Source organism: Tasmannia lanceolata, unplaced genomic scaffold, assembly GCF_043159265.1.
Source record: "Tasmannia lanceolata isolate RefF3 unplaced genomic scaffold, GAP_Taslan_0.1 ptg000048l, whole genome shotgun sequence".
NCBI classification, from domain to species: domain Eukaryota; kingdom Viridiplantae; phylum Streptophyta; class Magnoliopsida; order Canellales; family Winteraceae; genus Tasmannia; species Tasmannia lanceolata.
Genome location: NW_027518725.1, coordinates 1,196,960 through 1,220,412, shown reverse-complemented (window position 1 = coordinate 1,220,412; position 23,453 = coordinate 1,196,960). Strand labels below are relative to the sequence as shown.

The 23,453-nt window shown below is 45.1% G+C and overlaps 1 pseudogene across 1 annotated transcript; it reads left to right on the top strand.

Moving 5' to 3' along the window:
- Positions 1 to 578: 578 nt before the first annotated feature.
- Positions 579 to 23,167, top strand: LOC143864445 (glutamate receptor 2.9-like; annotated as a pseudogene). Its single transcript, XR_013241159.1, has 6 exons — positions 579 to 837; positions 12,921 to 13,150; positions 13,512 to 14,577; positions 20,506 to 20,818; positions 21,266 to 21,660; positions 22,411 to 23,167. The product of XR_013241159.1 is annotated as a glutamate receptor 2.9-like (transcript).
- Positions 23,168 to 23,453: the final 286 nt, after the last annotated feature.

The following is a 23,453-nucleotide window of genomic DNA, read 5'->3' as shown; positions in this document are numbered from 1 at the left end:
TATCAGTAGTGAAGAGTTCGTGAGGTGGCCAACCAGAATGATCTCCAAGGGAAATAAGAGGGACCAATCAAAGTACTGTCGGTTCCACAGGGACCACGGTCACGACACAGACGAATGTTGGCAGCTCAAGGAAGAAATCGAGCAGCTAATTGGCCGGGGCTACTTGAAAAAGTACGTTCGCAGTGACGGCCACAGACCGGAGAGTAGAGAGAAGAGTCCGCAGGGCCGCAGCCACCCCCTGCGAAGAACCAATCTCCCCCTCCATCCAGTCCACAACCAGAAGCGCATCGATCCCAGCCAAGGGGAGTCATTGGCACAATTATGGGCCGACCCACCGCTGGGGGCACATCGTCTGCTGCTCGAAAAGCATATGCACGACGAGTCAACGCCGTGCACACATGCAGTAAAAAGTCGAAGACGGAGAATGAGATCTCCTTTTCAGACGCAGATCAAACCTCATACTGCCTCACAACGACGCCCTGGTCTTAACTATTCTCGTCGCCAACTGGGAGCTGAAGAAAATCCTGGTCGACAATGGGAGTTCGGCGGATATCTTATACTATCACGCCTTTCAGAAAATGATGATAGGCGACGACCGCCTGAAGCCGGCAAGCTCAGATCTGTTTGGCTTCTCCGGAGAGGTGGTGAAAGTAGAGGGGCAGATTGAGCTCCCAGTCCTTGTCGGAGAGCCACCCTGCCAGGCGTTCGCCATGGTCAACTTCCTGGTAGTAGGGGCCACTTCCGTCTATAATGCTATCCTAGGACGGCCTGGCCAGAACCTGATTCGTGCAGTGGCTTCGGCTTATCACCAAAAGATGAAGTTCATAACCCCCAACGGCATGGGAGAAGTTCGAGGAGATCAACCCCAATCCAGGGAGTGCTATGCGATGACACTCAAAGGCAAAAATGCAGTGGAATCACTGCCAATCGAACTACTCGATGTCAGGGACGAACTCAGGGGGACTCAACCCGTTGAAGACCTCATCTCCATCCCACTATGCCCAGAAGATAGTGAGAATGTTGCTCTGATCGGCTCCTCTCTCAGCAGCAGCACTCAGCACCAACTCAGTAAGTCAAATCGTCTTGCATGAAAGGTGATTTTGTAAATTAAATTTATGTTAATATGAATAATATAATCTTTTTGCAGACTCAGTCTCCCTCTTGTATCTGGAAACCCAGTTCATAAAACTTAGGTACTCTCTGGAAACCCAGTTCATAAAACTTTGAATACCGCGTTTGAAGGTGGTTTCGCCTCTTTCTGGTATTTAATCATGGTTATTATACCCTTTGGGTTGCTCGGTTTTAACCCCTAGCTTAGAGAAATATCAAAGGAAGCCTTGCCGGCACTATTCAGACCTTGAAGTGATGCCGATACAGGTATGAAAGTCTTGCTAGCTTCTGAAATTTAGTCCTTTACGAGAAGTCACTGTCATGACCAGACTGCCCCTTTTGGGTTTTCAATCTGGCGGACCGCTTGCCTTAATTTTTGCCTGGACTGCCTGCCCTTGCAGGTTTTCCATCCAGCAGGCTCCGCACCCTGATTTTTGCCTAAGCCGCCCTTTCGGGTTTTCAACTTAGCGGGCGAATGACCCTAACTTTTGCCTAGACCGCCCTTTCGGGTTTTCAGTCTAACAGGTCTAAGACTCCATTATTATTTTTTCTTTTTCTGTTTCTCCACAAACCTTGATCAACTTAAAAAGTATTATGCCTAAGACACCAGGAGGCCGTCCTTGGTCGATCTGAGCTTCAAATCCAAAAATTCAATTGAAAAACAAAAGAGAAAAGTCAAAGACCGTTTGCAAACCCTTTGAGCCAATAAGCAAGATCAAAATTTCTTTGTCACCCTCAAACCAGGGGCATCTTTTATGACTTACGCCATAAAAGATGCAAAGCCTGAACTACGCCATGACCTGATCCCTTTCCACAGGGTACGTAGGCAACTTGACAACGTCGGGTTCGGTCAAATCTTTCAAAACGGTTGAAAAGAAGAAAAAAAAACAAAGGAGAGAGCTTTCAAAAAGAAAAAAAAAGAAGTCAAATCAAAACAATCTCAACCCAAAGTCCCCAATGGGCGAACTACGCAGACCTGATCCTCACTCTTTGGAGGTACGTAGGCTATCTGGAAGGGTCCAGATTCGGTCCAGTCAATGCAAACACCCTGATTCAGTTCTTTCAAACCCTAACCCACCTAGAAGTCCTCCTGGTGTGATAAGGCAAAGGTTTGTGGAGAAACAGAAAAAGAAAAAATAATAATGGAGTCTTAGACCTGTTAGACTGAAAACCCGAAAGGGCGGTCTAGGCAAAAGTTAGGGTCATTCGCCCGCTAAGTTGAAAACCCGAAAGGGCGGCTTAGGCAAAAATCAGGGTGCGGAGCCTGCTGGATGGAAAACCTGCAAGGGCAGGCAGTCCAGGCAAAAATTAAGGCAAGCGGTCCGCCAGATTGAAAACCCAAAAGGGGCAGTCTGGTCATGGCAGTGACTTCTCGTAAAGGACTAAATTTCAGAAGCTAGCAAGACTTTCATACCTGTATCGGCATCACTTCAAGGTCTGAATAGTGCCGGCAAGGCTTCATTTGATATTCTTCTAAGCTAGGGGTTAAAACCGAGCAACCCAAAGGGTATAATAACCATGACTAAATACCAGAAAGAGGCGAAATCACCTTAAAACGCGGTATTCAAAGAGTTCCGAGAGTGGTAAGCTGTACCCTCTTAAAACAATTATCAAATTAAGAAGCAGATTCGGTCTTTCCTGAAAGTCAGTCTTGTAACTCGGTTGTGTACTCACCAAAAGTCCTTCGTCAAGCAGTTGTCAAGGTCATTCTTGTCAAGTCAAAGTCATGTACTCAGTCAGGTCAGGTGTGTCCCAAAATGACCTGTTTGGGTCCAGTATCCTTTCAAACGCTGGGGTAACAGGTGGTCGCATCTCCCGAAGGCAAAATGACCTATACATGGTCTAAAAGCGTGGCGAGCTCTCAGGCCCATTTGAAATTCCTGCAACAGGCAGGGGGTTGAAGATATGTCAAGCAGAATCAGTCTGCTTGGAAGTTGAAAGCCATTGTGGCCTGAAATTCTGACAGCTAGTAGAAAATTGAAAGTGTTTCAGGCAGAATCAGTCTCTTGTGCATTTTGAAAGCCTTTGAGGCCCGGAGCCCTGCTATTGGCATAAAAGTGGTAGACCTTTCAGCAAGAGTCAGTCTCTTGTTCCTTCAAAATCTTTGTAACCCGAGTTTCATAAAAGAAAGCTTGAATCAGTTTGAGTTTTGTTAAGACTCCTGAACTGGAAGCGAAATTATACTAGGGGCATCTTTTATGTCCTGACGAAAGTCAGACCATAAAAGATACCTAGCATGCATTGATGTTTGAGATATCAGTTTTAACGAATCAAGATTTGAGAAAACTTGAACGCATTTTTCAAATCAAATTTCCAATTTAGGAATGATCATGATGCTGTCTAATCGTTCCGCTTCGTCGATCTGTCAAGATGCTGTCTTCTCAGATCCTAAATTCAGGTTTGATCATGATGCTGTCTAATCATTCCGCTTTGTTGATCTGATCAAGATGCTGTCTTCTCAGATTCTAAATTCAGGTTTGATCATGATGCTGTCTAATCATTCCGCTTTGTCGATCTGTCAAGATGCTGTCTTCTCAGATCCCAGTTTAGGTTTGATCATGATGCTGTCTAATCATTCCGCTCTGTTCATCTGTCAAGATGCTGTCTTCTCAGATTCCAATTCAGGTTTGATCATGATGCTGTCTAATCATTCCGCTTTGTTCATCTGTCAAGATGCTGTCTTCTCAGATCCAAATTCAGGTTTGATCATGATGCTGTCTAATCATTCCGCTTTGTTCATCTGTCAAGATGCTGTCTTCTCAGATCCCAATTTAGGCATGATCATGATGCTGTCTAATCATTCCGCTTTGTTCATCTGTCAAGATGCTGTCTTCTCAGATCCCAATTTAGGTTTGATCATGATGCTGTCTAATTATTCCGCTTTGTTCATCTGTCAAGATGCTGTCTTCTCAGATCCCAATTCAGGTTTGATCATGATGCTGTCTAATCATTCCGCTTTGTTCATCTGTCAAGATGCTATCTTCTCAGATCCCAATTTAGGTTTGATCATGATGCTGTCTAATCATTCCGCTTTGTTCATCTGTCAAGATGCTGTCTTCTCAGATCCCAATTTAGGTTTGATCATGATGCTGTCTAATCATTCCGCCTTGTTCATCTGTCAAGATGCTGTCTTCTCAGATCCAAATTCAGGCTTGATCATGATGCTGTCTAATCATTCCGCTTTGTTCCTCTGTCAAGATGCTGTCTTCTCAGATCCTAATTTAGGTTTGATCATGATGCCGTCTAATCATTCCGCTTTATAATCTCCAAATCCCTGAGTGGCTTAACATAATGCTGTCTAATTATTCCATTCTGCAATTTGTGAGAGTCTGTCTCACTACCCCTTGAGAGTCCATCTCAGTAGTCTTTTCAAGAATCTGTCTCGTCAATTCATCTTATCATTCCCTCTCGATGAGAATCTGTCTCGTCGATCCACCTCGTCACCCCCTTGCATCCCTTCCGTTTGAAATCTTGGGCCAGTCAAAATGTGTTGTCTGCTCGGCTTTGGCTTCCGTGCGACAAGCACACTCTGCCAAAGAGGGGCATCTGTAGACACCCCATTTTGACAAGGCCCTAAAATCCCCAAAGTCGAATAAAAAACTCATGAAGTTGAATAAAATTTTGAGAAAGTGGGTCCAAATGAGGAGAGAACCTGAATTTTTACCAATCCATTGTATTCATTAGTTGGTACAAAACTCCCAAAAGATTGTCATAACCCCAAGGAATGTGCCTGCAAAATTTTGCGGAAGTCGAGTGAGAAATGGCAGACAAGACGAGCTAAATTGGTGTGAATATCAAAATCTGGTGTGTTGATATCATGTTCTTTCTTCAGGGCGAAAAGGGGATTTGCTATCTTTACAAGGGTAAGTTTGTAAGTCTGGTATTACTTTGGTTGTAAGCAACCCTTAGTGGCCATTGGATCGAATTAGAGGGTTAGGATCATTTGAAGAGAAGAAAATTTCCACCCTATTTTCTACCCGGACCACCCCCCTTTTAGGTTAAAAAGAGTAGTCAAATATATTAAGAGGGGCTGTTCCAGGGCAGAGAAGGGGGTGAAATATATCACCTCTCTTTCGAATATAAGGCTCGGCTAGGGTTTTTCACCAAGAGATGGATTTTTTGCAAAAAAAGAAAGAAAGGGGGAAGCAGAGAAAACCGAGAGGGAGAGGGAGAGAGAAGGAGCCGGAGCTCCATCTTCGTCCTCCATTCACCATTTTTCCCTTTTTCCATCTCCCATCCCATCTCTACAACATATCCATCTCCAACCGCCGGCCACCACCTTCCCGCCGGCCACCACCTTCCCGCCGGCCACCCAAGCATCCATGGCCGCCACTACCTCCCCCTCCCTCCTCATTTTCATCCCATTCCACCGCCACCAGCCGCCCATCTTCTCCACCCTACATAACCCCCATCTCCGGCCAGCCATCCCTCTTGCCGTCGGCAAAAACCCGACAACCGCCACCACCCACCACCACCATCAGCCACCGAAACCCACCGAAACCCTCTCCTCCACCTCATTGCTTTTCCCCAACCCCCATTAAACCCCCTCAGCCATCCTCTCTCAAAACCCATTTTTGAAAACCCAAGCCACCCTCACCACCACCACAGACCATCGACCATCTCCTTCCTAGCCATGTCTGCAAATCCAACCCCATTTTCATCATTTCAACCACCACCTCCACCCCATCTCTGCAACTTCCCACAGCCACCCCACCTTCGATCCAACCCTCCACCACCACAGACCACCACCTCTGCAGATTTTCTCCACCACCCATACCTTCACCACCACTAATCTCCACGCATCAGCCAACACAAAACCCATTTAAAAAAAGAGATCGAGAGAGCAGAGGAGAGAAAAGAAAAGAAAATAGAAGAAGAAGAAGCTCCGGCCTCCTTCTCCGGCCGGTAGCCCACCGGAATCCGAGCCACCATCTCCCCCCATTCTATCCCCTATATTTTCACGTCCAAACCCCTCTCTACCCCCATCCCTACCCAAAACCCATTTTAAAACCCACATCTGTGGAACCCTTTTTTTTAAAAAAAAAAAAACCTCCGGCCGCCTCTCCCAACTCCGGCCGGCCACCTTCTTCCACCTCCGCAACTACTCCACCGAACCTCCTCCACAGCCACCCATCTCCTTCATCAACCTCCTCTGCTGCTATCCCATTGAAACCCATTTCAAACCCTCATGGAATCCGACCCAGCTAACCCACTTTGAAAACCCAAAATCCACCACCCCATCACCAACCACCACCTCCACTCCCACCTTGAATCTTCATCTCCACCACCCCATCACCAGCCCAGCTCCCATATTCCAAACATGCTTTGAACCCTTATACCAAAACCCTTTGTGAAATTCTACTCAGGTGACCTCGGCAACTCTACTCAATCGAGATGAAGAAGGGGGTCTGATCTATATCTCTCTCCTTCTCTCTCTCTCTCTCTCTCTCTCTCTCTCTCTCTCTCTCTCTCTCACACACACACACACACACACACACAGTTTTAAGAAAAGAAGAAAGAAGAACCGTGAGTTGAGGTTTGAAGAAGAAATTATAAAAAGAAGGGAAGAAGTGAAGGGTTCGGCCGGGATTCCTAAACCTGATCATTTATCCTTAAATCCAGCGGTTGCGATTGCATCTCCGGTTGCCACTCTCGAAGCCCCGATCGTCATCGCTAGCTCTGGCAATAATTTCCATTAGGTAATATGTGTGGCTTTGGGGTATACTTCCTTCTTCACTACTTTCAAGTGGTCTGAATTCCATTCCCATTTTATTCTATTTTTCCTCTTCTTCTTAGTATTCGGATCACTGAGATTTTAAAAAAAATAAAAAAAAAATAAAAATAGTCAGATTGGTTACATCAGTTGTAACCATGGGAGTTGTTTCTTATGATCAACAAGGAACCAGAGAAAAGTCCCTTTCTCCCCTGATTTCCTGTACACTTTGCTATGGGTGTCGTGTATCAAAAGCATAAAGTACATAGTCTTGGCCTTGTGTTTAGTTTTCCATTTACATTTGTGATTGCTTTGTCTAAGATTAAAGGGTACAAGTCATACATAGCAGATAATCATGGTTTAGGCAGCACCCAACTTTTTTTCCTCAAATGATTCAAATGGCTAGTTGGTAATTTGAGTTGGAATGGTTTCAGTGTTTTGTTGAAGATTAGCCTAAAACATTTGGGGTAACACCAGGCTATGACGGAACGTATCTTGAGCCAACCCTTTCCCTTCCTGCCTTAGAGTTTTCGTAGGTTAAGGGATTTCTTCCTTTTTAGAGTCTGTCATAGAGAGTCTAGGAGTCTGTCCTTCCATCCTTCATAGTCAGTCTTCAGCATAGGAGTCAGTCCTTCTGTCTTTCAGGAGTCTGTCCTGTCATCATAGGGGTTGGGATTCTGTCGAACCCCTCATCAAGTCATGTGATTTTATCCGCTCCTGCAAGGTATAGGATGCTGTCCAACCCTTGCAGAGTCGTGATTCTGTTCTTTTTTTCCCGCAAAGCATAGGATGCTGTCCAACCTTTGTGGGATATCAGGAGTCTGTCCTACCCTTATGATGGTAAGATTCTATCCTCTTGAGTCAAAAAAACATCAAAAACATCTGAAAAACTAAAAAAATCTCAAAAATCTCGAGTCATTAGAAGTGTAGTTAGGAAAATCTAGTCCGAACTACGGATGGCTTGATCCCTAGCTGAGGGGTACGTAGGCAGCTCAGGCGTGCTGCTGGCATCCTGAGTCCAGTCACCCTTTCTTTTTACACTATTTTCACACACCATTTTTGCACAATCTTTCACCATCTTTCACAATCTTTCACAATCTTTCACAATTTCCACAATTTCCGCAATCTCCACAACTTCACAACTTCGCAACTTTCACAAATTTCAAAAACTTCCATAAGCTTTCAAATCTTCCCAAAATACAAAAATTCTTCAAAATAACCTTGCAAACAATTTTCAAAAGATCTTCTCATAGAGTTAGGAGTCTGTCCTAGGCGTTTGGGGTGTCTTATAGTTAGGAGTCTGTCCTGATCTTGTGGATTTGTCATGCCTGGTCGTGTGAGTGTCCCTAGAGTTAGGAGGCCTCAGGTCGTGGTCGGTTAGACACTTAGTCGAGCCGATGACTAGATTAGAATGCGCTTAGATAGCCCATGATTTTCCTTAGGACGCACAACCTAGTCACACATAGGGTGTAGGGTCCACTTGCATTAGTTAGGGCATATAGGGAGTCCTAAAAATTACCATTCACTCGAACTTAAGTAATGGTCCAGAAAGCTTTAAAAACTAGTCAGGTCTAGTTGATCGAGTCTAGGATAGCAGTCCTAGAGGGTTAGGCATTGTAGTTTAGCATAGGTCGCCGAACTACGTTGGCTCTGATTCTTCCCGAGGCCGGGATACGTAGTGCAGCTAAGATGGATGGCCATCTTGGTCCGAGTCAATTATCGCATTGGAGTCTAGGGTTTGTCATATTGTATGTTTTGCTGTGTTTTCTTACTTTCCTGTACATATCCTATACCTTTAGCTGTAGCATGCATGCGTTTGCCCATCAGAACATAGACACCAACTAGGCATGGCACGCATAACCTAGCTATTCTTATGTGTCATATCTTTCATTTGTTTTTGTGTGTGCTTCTTATTCATCTCCGAGATATGCATGATTAGCTAGACGTTATCTCGGGGATATTCGTTCCCATTTCACATGATTTTTGCCCAAAACTCTTCAAAATTAATAATAAATGGCATAAGAGACCAGGTGCTCGCACTTGGGCGAATCGGGGGCGCCTAATCCCTTCCCCATTCGTCATCAGGCACGGACCTTTTATATCTCTGGTTATCTGTTGCGACAGAGCACAGCATGGGATCCAGGGCCCACTTCCTTGGATGGCGACTCTTTCTTTGTTTAAGGTGCGTCTCGAATCCGGGTTAGTCCCCGAATCGAGAGGTATCTCACTTCACATCGCCGCTCATGCTGTGAGGGGCACTCTTTCGAGAGTTCCTTGGTGGGGCTCTCCTTCACGTGGATGATCTAGAGACTCGCGTGGGGGCCCGTCCCCCCGCCTCTCTCGGATCGGGGTCCACAAGCGCAAAGCGCTACAGGACAAAATTCACTTCATCTCACCCCGACCAGGACTCGATGTGATTCGCTACAAGACAAATTCAATTTTGTCTTTTAGCAGATCGCGCTATATTCAGTTCATCCCAGGCCGAACTGGATATGACGCGTCTCGCTACAGGACAAAATTCAGTTCATCCCAAGCCGAACTGGATATGACGCGTCTCGCTACAGGACAAAATTCAGTTCATCCCAAGCCGAACTGGATATGACGCGTCTCGCTACAGGACAAAATTCAGTTCATCCCAAGCCGAACTGGATATGACGCGTCTCGCTACAGGACAAAATTCAGTTCATCCCAGGCCGAACTGGATATGACGCGTCTCGCTACAGGACAAAATTCAGTTCATCTCAAGCCGAACTGGATATGACGCGTCTCGCTACAGGACAAAATTCAGTTCATCTCAAGCCGAACTGGATATGACGCGTGTCGCTACAGGACAAAATTCAGTTAATCTCAAGCCGAACTGGATATGACGCGTCTCGCTACAGGACAAAATTCAGTTAATCTCAAGCCGAACTGGATATGACGCGTCTCGCTACAGGACAAAATTCAGTTCATCTCAAGCCGAACTGGATATGACGCGTCTCGCTACAGGACAAAATTCAGTTCATCTCCGTACTCTGTACTGGATCTCCGAATTGGATCTCCGTACTCCGGACTGGACATGATGCGTACCTCCAAATGACAACCGGACTGGATCTGCGGACTGGATCTCTGTACTCCGTACTGGATCTCCGAACTGGATCTCCGTACTCCAGACTGGATATGACGCATACCTCCAAATGACAACCGGACTGGATCTCCGGACTGGATCTCCGTACTCCGGACTCAAATCCAGCCAGACTCCGGACTGGACCTCCAGACTCAAATCCAGCCGGACGCCGGACTGGACCTCCAGACTTGTTTCCAGCCGGATTCCGGACTGGACCTCCAGACTTGTTCCCAGCCGGACTCCGGACTGGACCTCCGGACTCAAATCCAGCCGGACTCCGGACTGGACCTCCAGACTCAAATCCAGCCGGACGCCGGACTGGACCTCCAGACTTGTTTCCAGCCGGACTCCGGACTGGACCTCCAGACTCAAATCCAGTCGGACGCCGGACTGGACCTCCAGACTTGTTTCCAGCCGATGAAGAACTGGACCTCCGGACTCAAATCCAGCCGGACTCCGGACTGGACCTCGGACTCACATCCAGCCGAACTCCGGACTGGACCTCCGGACTCACATCCAGCCGGACTCCGGACTGGACCTCCAGACTCAAATCCAGCCGGACGCCGGACTGGACCTCCAGACTTGTTTCCAGCCGGACTCCGGACTGGACCTCCAGACTCAAATCCAGCCGGACACCGGACTGGACCTCCAGACTTGTTTTTTCAGCCGGACTCCGGACTGGACCTCCAGACTTGTTTCCAGCCGGACTCCGGACTGGACCTCCGGACTCAAATCCAGCCGGACTCCGGACTGGACCTCCGGACTCAAATCCAGCCGGACGCCGGACTGGACCTCCAGACTTGTTTCCAGCCGGACTCCGGACTGGACCTCCGGACTCAAATCCAGTCGGACTCCGGACTGGACCTCCAGACTCAAATCCAACCGGACTCCGGACTGGACCTCCGGACTCAAATCCAGCCGGACTCCGGACTGGACCTCCAGACTCAAATCCAGCCGGACGCTGGACTGGACCTCCAGACTTGTTTCCAGCCGGACTCCGGACTGGACCTCCGGACTCAAATCCAGCCGGACTCCGGACTGGACCTCCGGACTCAAATCCAGCCGGACGCCGGACTGGACCTCCAGACTTGTTTCCAGCCGGACTCCGGACTGGACCTCCAGACTCAAATCCAGCCGGACTCCGGACTGGACCTCCATACTCAAATCCAGCCGGACTCCGGACTGGACCTCCAGACTCAAATCCAGCCGAGCGCCGGACTGGACCTCCAGGCTTGTTTCCAGCCGGACTCCGGACTGGACCTCCAGACTTGTTTCCAGCCGGACTCCGGACTGGACCTCCAGATTCAAATCCAGCTGGACTCCGGACTGGACCTCCAAACTTATCTTCTTTCCGGACTCTGGACTGGATCTCTGGACTGAACTCCCAGATTAACTTCCACACAACACCTGCCCATCTAGATAAGCGATCAACCACACTTTCCCAAGTCACTCAATGACTTGGAAAACTGGGGGGCAACTGATGGGGTGTAAAGCACTAGCCTCTCACAGGCCGCCACCTGTCCCAGAGTAGGTGAGCTCCAGCCTCTCACAGGCCGCCACCTGTCCTGGAGTAGGTGAACTCCAGCCTCTCACAGGCCGCCACCTGTCCCAGAGTAGGTGAGCTCCAGCCTCTCACAGGCCGCCACCTGTCCTAGAGTAGGTGAACTCCAGCCTCTCACAGGCCGCCACCTGTCCAGGACACCTGTCCTGGACACCTCACTAGGTTTTCCCCTATAAATAGGGGTTCAAAGCTCAAACCAACGGGTAATGCAAAAAACCCTCTCCACCCAAAACTCTTAAGACTAGCTCTGCACTCCTGCTCATACTGACTTGAGTGTCGAAGGGCCTGTCCGGAGTAAAACCCGGGTTGGTCTTCTGACCTCGCTTGCCTTGTGCAGGACTCAGCCCTCATAGCAGGACTCAGCCACTTCGCTCCCCTCACTCCGGTCCCTCAGGACTCCGCTCCTCTGGTCATCCAGCTCAGCTCTTACGTCACTGTCGTACCTGTTACCGATTTTCGGTCTAACAGGACCCAATAAATGAATGATATTATATGGCAGCCGTGAGTCGGTATAGCCTACCTTGTTCGAAGCTCCAGACCATTAACTTGTTTGGACTCAGGTTGTGCCCCAAAATTCATCTAAATGATCTTATCCCTCTGATTTGTAGAGGGGAGCGCTGTATATAAATCGGGATTTGCTAGGGACCATCGCAGACGGCATTTCGCGGGCCGGCTGTTGCATGAGAGCGGCTACATAGGCTCACTTTTCAACAAATTTTGTCCTATTCATTTAATTCATTCAAGGTGGCGGCTGTCTCATGCAACAGCCCGTCCGTGAAATGCCTTCTGAGATGGTCCCTAGCAAGTCCCATACAAATCTCTACTTTTATCATTTTAGTCATCCAAGGTAGCGGCTGTCTCATGCAACAACCCTTCCGTGAAATGCCTTCTGAGATGGTCCCTAGAAAGTCCCACACAAATCTCTACATATTAAAGAGTTAGGATCATCCTATGGAGACGATTTTTTGGGCAAGACCTATTTATGTTGGAGCCTAACAAATGTACAGTTTGAATCTTCGAATAAAGTGGGACCAAGTCATTTTTCAAAAAATATGCATTATATGTGTACATATTTTTAAAAATACAGTAGGGTGTTTTCTTCAGGATTGGTCTAATCCGAACCTTATTCATGATGTAACACTGTCCTAGTCATTTCTCGAATTGTCCTATTTCTTCTCTCTTCAACTCCATTTTAAAACATGGTAGTGCCAACATTGAGTTTGTACAACATTGAGTTTGTGCAATTATTAAAACATGGTGGTGCCAACATTTGTAGCCTTTGGAAAATATGAATTCTTTGACCATTGTTTAGCAATAATTTTGCAAAGCAAGGGCCTAATCCTTAAAAATCCCCTTATTTATTAATTGTCATGTGTGAGAGTTCTCATGTACTATCTTATAGTGAAGAAATTTTCCAACTGTGAATGCAGCGGAAGATCTCATCAAGAACCAGCAAGCTCAAGTGATCGTGGGCATTGCATCATGGGAGGAAGCTGTGCTTGTGGCTGATGCAGGAAACCGAGAACAAGTCGCAGTAATCTCCATAACAACAGCTTCCATCACCCCACCTTTGATGGCGGCAAGATGGCCGTTCTTAGTTCTGATGAGTAAAAATAATTTTGCAGAGATGGATTGCATTGCCGCCATCATAGGCAGGTATGTGTTGTGAAACAACCAATTACTCCAAAAGCTTAAGCCGTTCGAGTTGGTGTTAATTAATCTTTTATACTTCAACACTCCCCCTCACTTGTGGCTCCTCTTTTAGGTTTGCCGAACATATGGATTTTTAGTAGGGAGATGATTTTTCCACGCCCACTGTAGGATAATGCGCCCCCTTTTTAACATGTATTGTGGGCAGACTTTAACACTTTTGACATCAAAATCACGTTAAAAGTAGGGCACATAATCCTAGAGGGCGTGTGTGGAAAACTCATCCCCTTTTTAATAACAAGGAGTTGTTGAGTTTTGAACACGAAACCTTTAGCTCTGATACCATGTGAAACAACCAATTACTCCAAAAGCTTAAGCGGTTAGAGTCGGTGTTACTTAGTCTTTTATTGATCAACAGGTATGGGTGGCGGACAGTGACAGCGATATATGAAGACAACACCTTTGGAGGCGATACCGGAGCCATTACACTTCTCTCTAACGCCCTCCGAGGTGTGGATTCGGAGATCGAAAATCAATTGGTTCTCCCCCCATTGGCCTCTTTAACTGATCCAGGAATTTCTATTCTAGAACAGCTGGACAAGCTGAAGAGCAAGCAATGCAGAGTCTTTATCCTTTTGCATTCATCCTTAGAGCTCGCCGCTAGTCTCTTCGCCAAGGCGAAGCAAATAGGAATGATGGAAAAAGGTTACGTTTGGATTATTACAGACAGTATCACAAGTCTCTTTGATTCCTTTAACTCATCTGTCATCTCAACGATGCAAGGTGTTGTGGGAGTCAAGACCTACTTCTCAGAAACCCGTAACGAATTTCGAGTTTTTAAAACCAGAATCCGACGAAAATTCCAATTGGACTACTCAGAAGAAGAAGAGAATCCTGACCCAGGAATCTTTGCTCTACGTGCTTATGATTCCATTTGGGCTGTGGGTCGGACAATAGAGAGGAATTCAACTGGGGGTGAGGAGTTAGTAGAAGGTATCTTATCAAGCAATTTCAGCGGATTGAGTAGAAAAATCAATTTCAAAGACAAGGAATTAGCGGGTACAATGAGTTTTCAGATTATTAATGTGTTTGGAAAGAGCTATAGAGAACTCGAATTCTGGTCCTCGGAATTCGGTTTTTCGAAGAGTGCAATTGGGGGAGGTGGAGGGAGATTGAAAGGGAAGGTTCTGTGGCCCGGGGGGGGAAACCTTGATCCCTAGAGGGTGGGTAGTTGCGATGGATGCAAAGCCACTGAGGATCGGTGTTCCCGGCAACGCATCCTTCAAACATTTTGTTAAGGTGGAGAATGGTTCAGTTTCGGGGTTTAGCATCGACATTTTTGAAGAGGCTTTGAAATCCTTACCCTACAATCTGCCTCACGAATTCGTACCCTACTATGGCACATTCGGTGATCTCGTCAAAGAGGTCTATTTCAAGGTGATGATTCCATTTCTAATACAGCTTCTTCCCTTTTAGGCTTCGTTTCTTTCAATGTAAAAATTGTGAAACTACCACTTTACTCCAAAAGCTTAAGCTATTGGAGAAGGCATTATTTAATCTTTTATACTTTAACACTCCCCCTCACGTGTGGCCCCTCTTTCTAGGGTTAGCCTACACGTGGCACATGTGGTCCCTCTTTTGGGTTTTTGCCCATTGCATGTGGATTTTTGCTATCTGGGAGGTTTGAACCCTGGCATTTGCACAAATACCATGTGAAAATACCACTTTACTCCAAAAGCTTAAGCTTTGGGAGTAAACTGTTAGTTTCACAATTTACTGGAGCTGTGAATTGCCATAGCCACAAACATTGCCACTTGCTGCAACTATGCCAAGCACAGACACCAATTCTATCACGGCTCCTTGACAGGCTCTTGCATTCACAACCTGCCCTGATTTGTCACTTGATACCCATCTGATACCAACTATCAAAGCACACTATGAACTTAGCTTGGACCACATCGAGGGACCATTTGGATAGTCGAAACCCACTAAGGAATGCGGCATTGTGCCACACCCCAATCAGCCAAGCACAAAGGTTTGATCATCCAAGAAGCAAGATGCCCCTTGGACTAATCCGCACGGTGTAAACCTCACGGGAGCAACCGAGGTCATCCGGTATGAACTCATGGAAGACCTAGAGATTAGCCTACCCATAAGACGTACCACGGTCCAGAAGACAAAGGATATAGCGAGCCCCCGCACCGGTCTGTATGCGCAATGCATGTGGGAACCCAACCCAACATGCATTGTCTTTGGGCCCCATCCTCTTTTTTTTTATGGGTAAGCTGGGGTTTAACGGGGACCCCTACTGATTTATTAAATATAAATCGGTACCCATAGCTCGCAGTCCGCACCTTGACTAAAGAAACGAGAGCATCCCTTTGGAAACTCACAGTCCGCACCCAAAGCTCTTAGGGCACACACATGAGCTGTATTAGGATTCCCTACTATGTGCCTCACGCAAATCCTCTTACAACCCACAAGCAAATTGCTAAGGTTCCGGCCCACACCTGTTAGGCCTATCAGGGGAGGAGTCAGCATGCCATAGGGCCAATCCACCTAAAGAGTTTGGCCAACCAACCCACTCAACCAGGAGTGCCCATCGAAGGTTCTCTTAGCAACTACTTCACAGATGCAACGAGACGAGGCGAGTTGGCACCAAGATGCAACGAGATGAGCTGGATTGGGGAGCTGAACTGTTTCCCCGTGACACTCCCCCACCTGATAACGTCAACGCCCTCTTCAACATTGAGCCCACTTTGAAACTCAGCTCCACAATAGCAATGACTTGAGATCCTTGTGCCCCAAGTTCTGCCAACCACTGCCTCATCAAATCTCCTTGAGTTACCCTTAATATCGATGGTTTTCTCGGACTCCATCAAACTATGCGAAAGTTTTCTGAATATCCCTACAAACACTGATGATGGTTCTAAGCACTCCACCAAACTCCATAAGGGCAGAGCAACTAGACTTGAATCCTTTTCTCAATCTACTCTCAAGTTCCTCTTCAGCTGCACCCGAGCTTCCTTTAGGAGCAGTCTTATGAAACAGCCAACTTGCACCCTTTCGTCTCTTCCTGAATGTGCCACCACTTTAAGCACAACACTTGCCTCACTTTCGGCCAAGTTCAGCACGTGCAACCAGCAAACTGCAAACCAACCACGGGAAGCCACCAGCATTCCCAAACAAAAGGACGACCACATCAGTCTCGCCTCCTCCTGAGGCCAAACATCCCCTTCTGGGATCAGCACTTGCCACCAGTAAAGTGCAAACAAACCATGGGAAGCCACCAGCATTCCCAAACAAAGGGACCAGCACATCAGTCCCGCTTACATCGGGACCTCTCATCGGAACGCTTAGTCTTTCATTCTTCGCTCAAAGCAACTTACTTCATCAGACTTATCAACCCTTATGCCACCAATGGACTCCTTGGGCACCCGATGCCAACACTCACACTGCTAACCACCCAAATCCTCCATCATTCAGATTGAACTGCCCTTTCGGTCTTCTTCAACACTGAAATTCCAAAGTAACAAGAAACACACAAACACACCATGTTGTCCCATACCAACACAGTCTGCCCACATACCATCTAAGATCACTACATTGTCCCATACCAACGCAACAAACCTGTCGTCGATCTAAGCAGCCCTGGTACCCGAACCAAGGTCTTTATGACAAGAGCATCTCTCATGTTCAATTTCCCGATTGTGAACTGCCATCCAAGTACTTCAGTCAATGCCTAGCTCTTCACCCCGAGTATGCCCCTTCAGTCCTTCGAGGTCGCAAACGCCTTCACCCTGCAAACTTGGCCCCAAGTATCACATCCCTCCTTCCCATGCGCTCCACTCTCTTCCTTTCATAGTGGATCGGATACCTTGATCGTGGTTCCTCGGTGCCTCATCTTCACCCCAAAGAGCATACTGCTAGTCCGTCAAACTGGTTATGTCATCACACTAAGTAAGCAAATTCACCTCTGTAAATTTCTCAGGGACTGACACGTTCAAAACCTCATCTCTTGGGGAAGGCCTCTGCCAGCAAGCCAACCCTCTACCATTACAAGCCCTCGGGCCATCTGATAACCCATCATCTGTTCAGCCAACATGGCAATGGATCATGTCCAACTTCTCTTCTGCCACTTCCGATCTCCCACATCAATGGGTTGTTGGAACACGCCAACCCATTCATACTGACGGTTGCTGCTCTTTCATTGATTAAGCTTCAAGCAAATCCATTGACCAATGCTTACTCCAACACTGATGAGACAAATTCTTTCCATGCCATCGCGCCTTTGTTGCGCGACTCAAATAAGGTGCCACCTCTTGGCAAACATTCATGTTCCATCAAACTTCTTTAATCTCCTTCATTCCACCAAACTCCAAAGTCCAATCCGTTAGTTCCATGAAAGCTCTCTTCATAGCAAAATCATTTCTAAAGCTTGATCTGTTAGTTGAATCATACCTTGTACTATCACTTATTGGCATATCATTCATGCCACATATTCGAAACGTAGAATTAGTACAGATGAAAAATGAACTGACCAGAGCCTACTTGACCTGGGAAATTATTTCAGGTAGGGTCAGGTTTATGAATCTTGGACTTTCCGACAAAAACCCTGACCCAACCCATGATATTTTCTCAAGCAAGGTAGGGTTCTTGAAAACCCCACACTAGTTGCAACCCTAATTTCCACAATTTTTGTTTGTCGTTCACTTATAAGTTGAAATTTTTAGGAGAAGGAAACCAAAAGGGGGTGGAAATGCTGGAATGCCTATGGCAATATCATTTGCTTAAGGTGATTCTTGTCCGTTCCAATTACCTACTAAAGAAATTCACATATAGGGTTGGTTCATTTTGTTGCACAAACACTCAACATCTATTGGAATTTTGAAAGAGTACAACCAATTCCTCGTTTGATTGCCTATATTGCACTGAAATTCCACGAGACTCGTCGAACATGTTTCTGACATAATCATTGCTTGTCTACCCATATGTAGGGGTGGCAATGGTTCGGTTTCGGTTCGGTTCGACCCCCAAACCGAACCGAACCGAAATTTGAATCGGTTTGGTTTTACCAAACCAAAACCGAACCAAAACTGAATTTTTGGTTCGGTTTCGGTTCGGTTCCGCCATTTTTGCCACCCCTTACTCATAATAATTGGAAATATTCGGTTTCGGTTCGGTTGGATCCCCAAACCGAACCAAACCGAAACCGAATTTTCGGTTCGGTTTAGGCTCGGTTCCAGTTCGGTTCGGCCAATTTTGCCACCCCTACCCATACGGCATTCATCTCATCTCTTTCTCACTTTTAAACCAAATTCTACCAAAAATAGGGAATTTTGGTTTGAGAAATTTTAGAAATGTGCCTCTGTGTGTGTGTGTGTGTGTGTGTGTGTGTGTGTGTGTGTGTGTGTGTGTATATATATATGAGTTAAGTGAAGCTACACATACATGTAGCTAACTTAGCTACACCGACGGCTTAAAATACAGTGGGCCCACATTATTTGGGTGATCCAAACCATTCATTTGATAGGACCTCACATTGATAGGGTGTGCCCGAAAAATCGGCTCCATTGGATGATCTCAACCCTTCAAACTGTGGAGGCAAAAATGGACAGATTTGTGAAGGTTTTTACACGTCCATTTTTGCCTCCACAAATCGTAGGGTTGGGATGATCCTATGGAGCTGATTTTTTGGGCACACCTTATCTATGTGAGGGCCCATCAAATGAATGGTTTGCATCACCCAAACAATGTGGGGCCCACTGTATTTTAAGCCGTCGGTGTAGCTAAGTTAGCTACACGTATGTGTAGCTACACTTTTCTCTCTCTCTATATATAGGTTGTGGCCCATCTAATGGACAGTTTCGATCATCCTATGGTGTGGGCCAATACCGTACTTTTAATAAAGTGAGGAGTGGCCTCAACAAATTACAGTAGTGCTGATAACATTTCCTTATATATATATATATATATATATATATATATATATATATATATATGAGGAAAGTGTTCCTGCGCAGGGAGCTTCCCTGCGCTTAAGTGGCTTAAAAAGCCATCGGTTGGTTTGTATAGTGGATCCACCTTTGCGGGGTCTACAAAAGTGACTAACTGGTGGCTTTTTAAGCCACTTAAGCGCAGGGACCTCCCTGGGCAACTGCTCAGGAACACTTTTCTCATATATATATATATATATATATATATATATATATATATATATATATATATATATATATGAGAAAACGGTTCCTACACATATGTGTAGAGAGTTCTCTACACACTAGCTTAAAATACAGTGGGGGCCCACATTGTTTGGGTGATCCAAGCCATCCATTTTAAAGGCCCTCACATAGATAGGGTGTCTACAAAAAATCAGATCCATAGGATCATCCCAACCCTACGATTTGTAGAGGTAAAATGGATGTCTTTAAACCTTTACAAATTAGTCCATTTTTTGCTTCCACAGTTCGAATGGTTAGGATGATCCTATGGATCTGATTTTTTGTGGACACCCTATCTATGTGAGGGCCTTAAAAATGAATGGTTTGGATCACCTAAATAATGTGGCCCCCACTGTATGTTAAGCTAGTGTGTAGATAACTTATCTACACATATGTGTAGGAACCGTTTTCTCTCTCTCTCTCTCTCTCTCTCTCTCTCTCTCTCTCTATATATATATATATATATATATATATATATATATATATATATATTGGTAATAACTCCTCAACTTTTTTTACTACTCTCCGAGTCTATGCCACGCAACCAAACACAACTGTAAGTTTATCTCACTATTCTTCGAGAGGTAATTCTGGACAAATCCAATGCTTGTCTCCTCCCCTTTGATGTCTTATTCCGCTTCTCACCGAACCAATGTCCCGCATCCAAACATAGCCTTAGGAATTTCCCTACACGTATGCTCTCTCTCTCTCTCTCTCTCTCTCTCTCTCTCTCTCTCTCTCTCTCCATATACTATCGTAGAGAAATTATATGATGAAAGAGCGTACAAACCCGCACTCATCATCCCATCCTTGATAATTGATCCAACAGCAGCTCACTTTTTGAAAGGCTGCTATTGGATCTAATATCAAGCGTGGTACTTCCATCGTACCACCTTTACGTAAACACGCCCCTTCATCATATAATTTCTCTAGCTATAATAGCATATCGTTTACTGGGACATCATTCTTGTCACACATTATCGAAGTCTAGTTGAACCGTACATTTTTCATATTTAATTACTAAGAAAACATTTTCCAAAAATTATTTCCCGATGCCACGTCTCATCGGACTGAAATTGTCAATATTAATAATACAAATTTGTATTATGTGTTTTTAACCCTAAAAATGACAAATTTTTGGCAGACTTTTGATGCCTTGGCGGGCGACTTTACGATCCTAGCCAAACGCTCTCGATACGTTGAATTCACTCAGCCATACATCGAGTCAGGGATCTCGATGCTGGTCACAGTTAAGGAGGAAGGTTCGCGGAAGGCATGGTTGTTCATGAGACCATTCACGAAGCCCATGTGGGTGGTGACGGGTGTCATCTTTGTGTACACGGGGTTCGTCGTGTGGTTCTTGGAGCACAGACAGAACCCTGATTTTCGGGGGCCATGGCGGAGCCAGCTTGGTACCATGCTCTGGTTCACCTTCTCCACTCTCTTCTTTGCACACAGTATGTATTATCACCTGGAATTTGACTGTAATTATTATGAGTTTTTATATGGTAAACTTGTATATATGCGTGTAGTAAAAAAAGGGGGGGAAGTGGTATATTCCCCCCTTTTTTGACTTGGGACAGCGCCCTCTAGTGTATTTATGATGAGAAATTATATGATGAATGGGCGTACAAACACGTAAAGGTGGTACAATGGAAGTATCACCCTTGATATTTGATCCAACGATCCAACAACAGCTTCTCAAATATCAAGGATGGGATGATGAATAGCTCAATTGGTTGAGGTGAGAATTTATATAGACCAATTGAGCTACAGGTCCAACCTCAAGAAAATAATCTTCTTTCGCATTAGAATCATAAACATTCTTTTGTTATTTTCATTAGAAAGAAAATTTAACAATTTAAAAATTCTCATCCTTTTCTTCTTCTTCATCGTATCGTTAGGGGAGAGACTCCGTAGCAACTTCTCTCGAGTAGTGATCGTGGTGTGGCTATTCGTGGTCTTGATATTGACTTCAAGCTACACGGCCAGTCTAACATCCATGCTTACAGTCCAACGACTGCAACCGACTGTCGATGACATCGAGTTGTTAAGGAGGAACAATGCAATGGTTGGATGCGCCGGTGGATTAGTCCAGAAATACCTGGAAGATGTTCTACAATTCTCCTCAAAAAACATCAAGAAGATATCATCTGCCGACGATTATCCAGAAGAGCTCCGAAGCGGAAAGATCGCGGCCGCATTTCTGGAGATCCCATATCTCAAGGTTTTCCTTGCCAAGTACTGCAAAGGATTTACCATGACTGGCCCAACCTACAGTTTAGGAGGATTCGGCTTTGTAAGTACCCTTCTCCTAATGAATATTGAATTTATCAATCGCTAGAACATCAAGAACAAATATTATGTACCATATCACAACACAAATATTTGTATTGTAGCATGGTGGGGAACATGATCTGGACCATCCATCATGTGGATCGTGTCATGATCCACATGATGGCAGCCTAGTTACCGATTACACATGTTATGCTGTGAAAATCACAATGATTGATCAATCCTAGTTACCCATCTTTGGCCCAAAACTTTGCAGTTAAAATAGAGAAGGCGCTTTTTCTGTTTTAACTTTTAATTGCCTGTCTGGATGCTAACTATTGGATACATGGTTAAAATCATTTGATGAGAATCATTTTGAAACATTTACTGGGGACGAAAAATCAAATCTAGGTTTACAAATGTGAAAAATCTCCACACCGTCCCTCAGTGAACAACTTGTTTTGATTTGAAAACTTGCACCCATATTCTCTCCTTGTCTCCCTTTTGCTCCTCATATCGTCTTCGTCTCTGTTAACTTACCAACTTCTCCTCTTCATCTCTGTTAACTTACCAACTTCTCCAAAAGCTTAAGCTGTTGGAGAAAGGCGTTATTTATCTTTTATACTTTAACAATCTCAAAATCTTAAATTAAACTATCAGTTGATGATCTAGTATATATGAATTCTATTCTCTGGACTATTCCACTTTATAAAATGATTACATTCCTCATGCATCTACATGAAGCAGCTAAGCTTTCTCTTCCTTGAATTGGCAGGTATTCCAACAGGGTTCTCCACTAGCCACTGACATTTCTACTGCAATCTTAGAACTATTAGAGAATGGAAAAATAAGACAACTAGAAAACAACTTGCTCTCCTCTTTCTCCAAATGTTCGACGACCGAAGTTAGCACCTAGAGCCTAAGCCTCAGCAACTTCTGGGGGCTCTTCCTTATTACAGGGGCCATTTCTACCATTGTCCTTCTGCTCTTCCTCGCTCACTTATTCAATAAAATACGACGCCTCCATGTAGGTAATGGTAGAAATGCCTCTCCACTGAATGATAGCGTGTGGAAACGGATGCTAACACTAGTAAAATACTGGAGCAATGGGCAACTTCCACTTAGAGAGACAGCTTCAACATCATCAACAGAAGACACTGAAGAATGGAGTTCTATTAGCACGGAGTTTTCCGGCGAACACAACACTCCAGAGCACCCACAAAGTCTAGCCATCAATGTTGAAACACAAACTCCTTAGGAGCTTCAAATAGCACCTTAAATGTAGAAAAGCTGAAGGTCACCCACTATAAACATTGTGATCAAAATTCATATTTTTTTTTCTTTTTTCATATGGGTAAGGCTGAAGTATGAATAATGAGGGCCATCAATGTTGAATCTCATTTTGCCAAAGTTAGAGAAATTCTTACTTCTCAGGTATTTGATAAAGAGTCGCCAACTTGTGAGGGCCTAAGACCCAAACTATGAAATTATGGATTATAATTTCGCAATGTATTCATGATCGGGTTACAAAATTGAAAGGTGTTAGCGCCAGTTTTACCCTATTTGGTAAATTGGTATTTACTAAAATTAATAAGATTTTTTATATTAAATCTAGAATTAGAAACTGATTACTCAGACGCAAAACGTAGGCAGCAAACTAGATAGGTTCAAAGATTGGTCTCTACTAACATGGGACATCTAATCGACGATTCCAGTAATTAGAGCGGTGCACCAAGGAAGCAAGTCGATCAATCATGAGCTTTTGGACAAGGTCATTGTAGAAGGTGACTCTATGAATGTGATAAGGTGGTTGAAGGG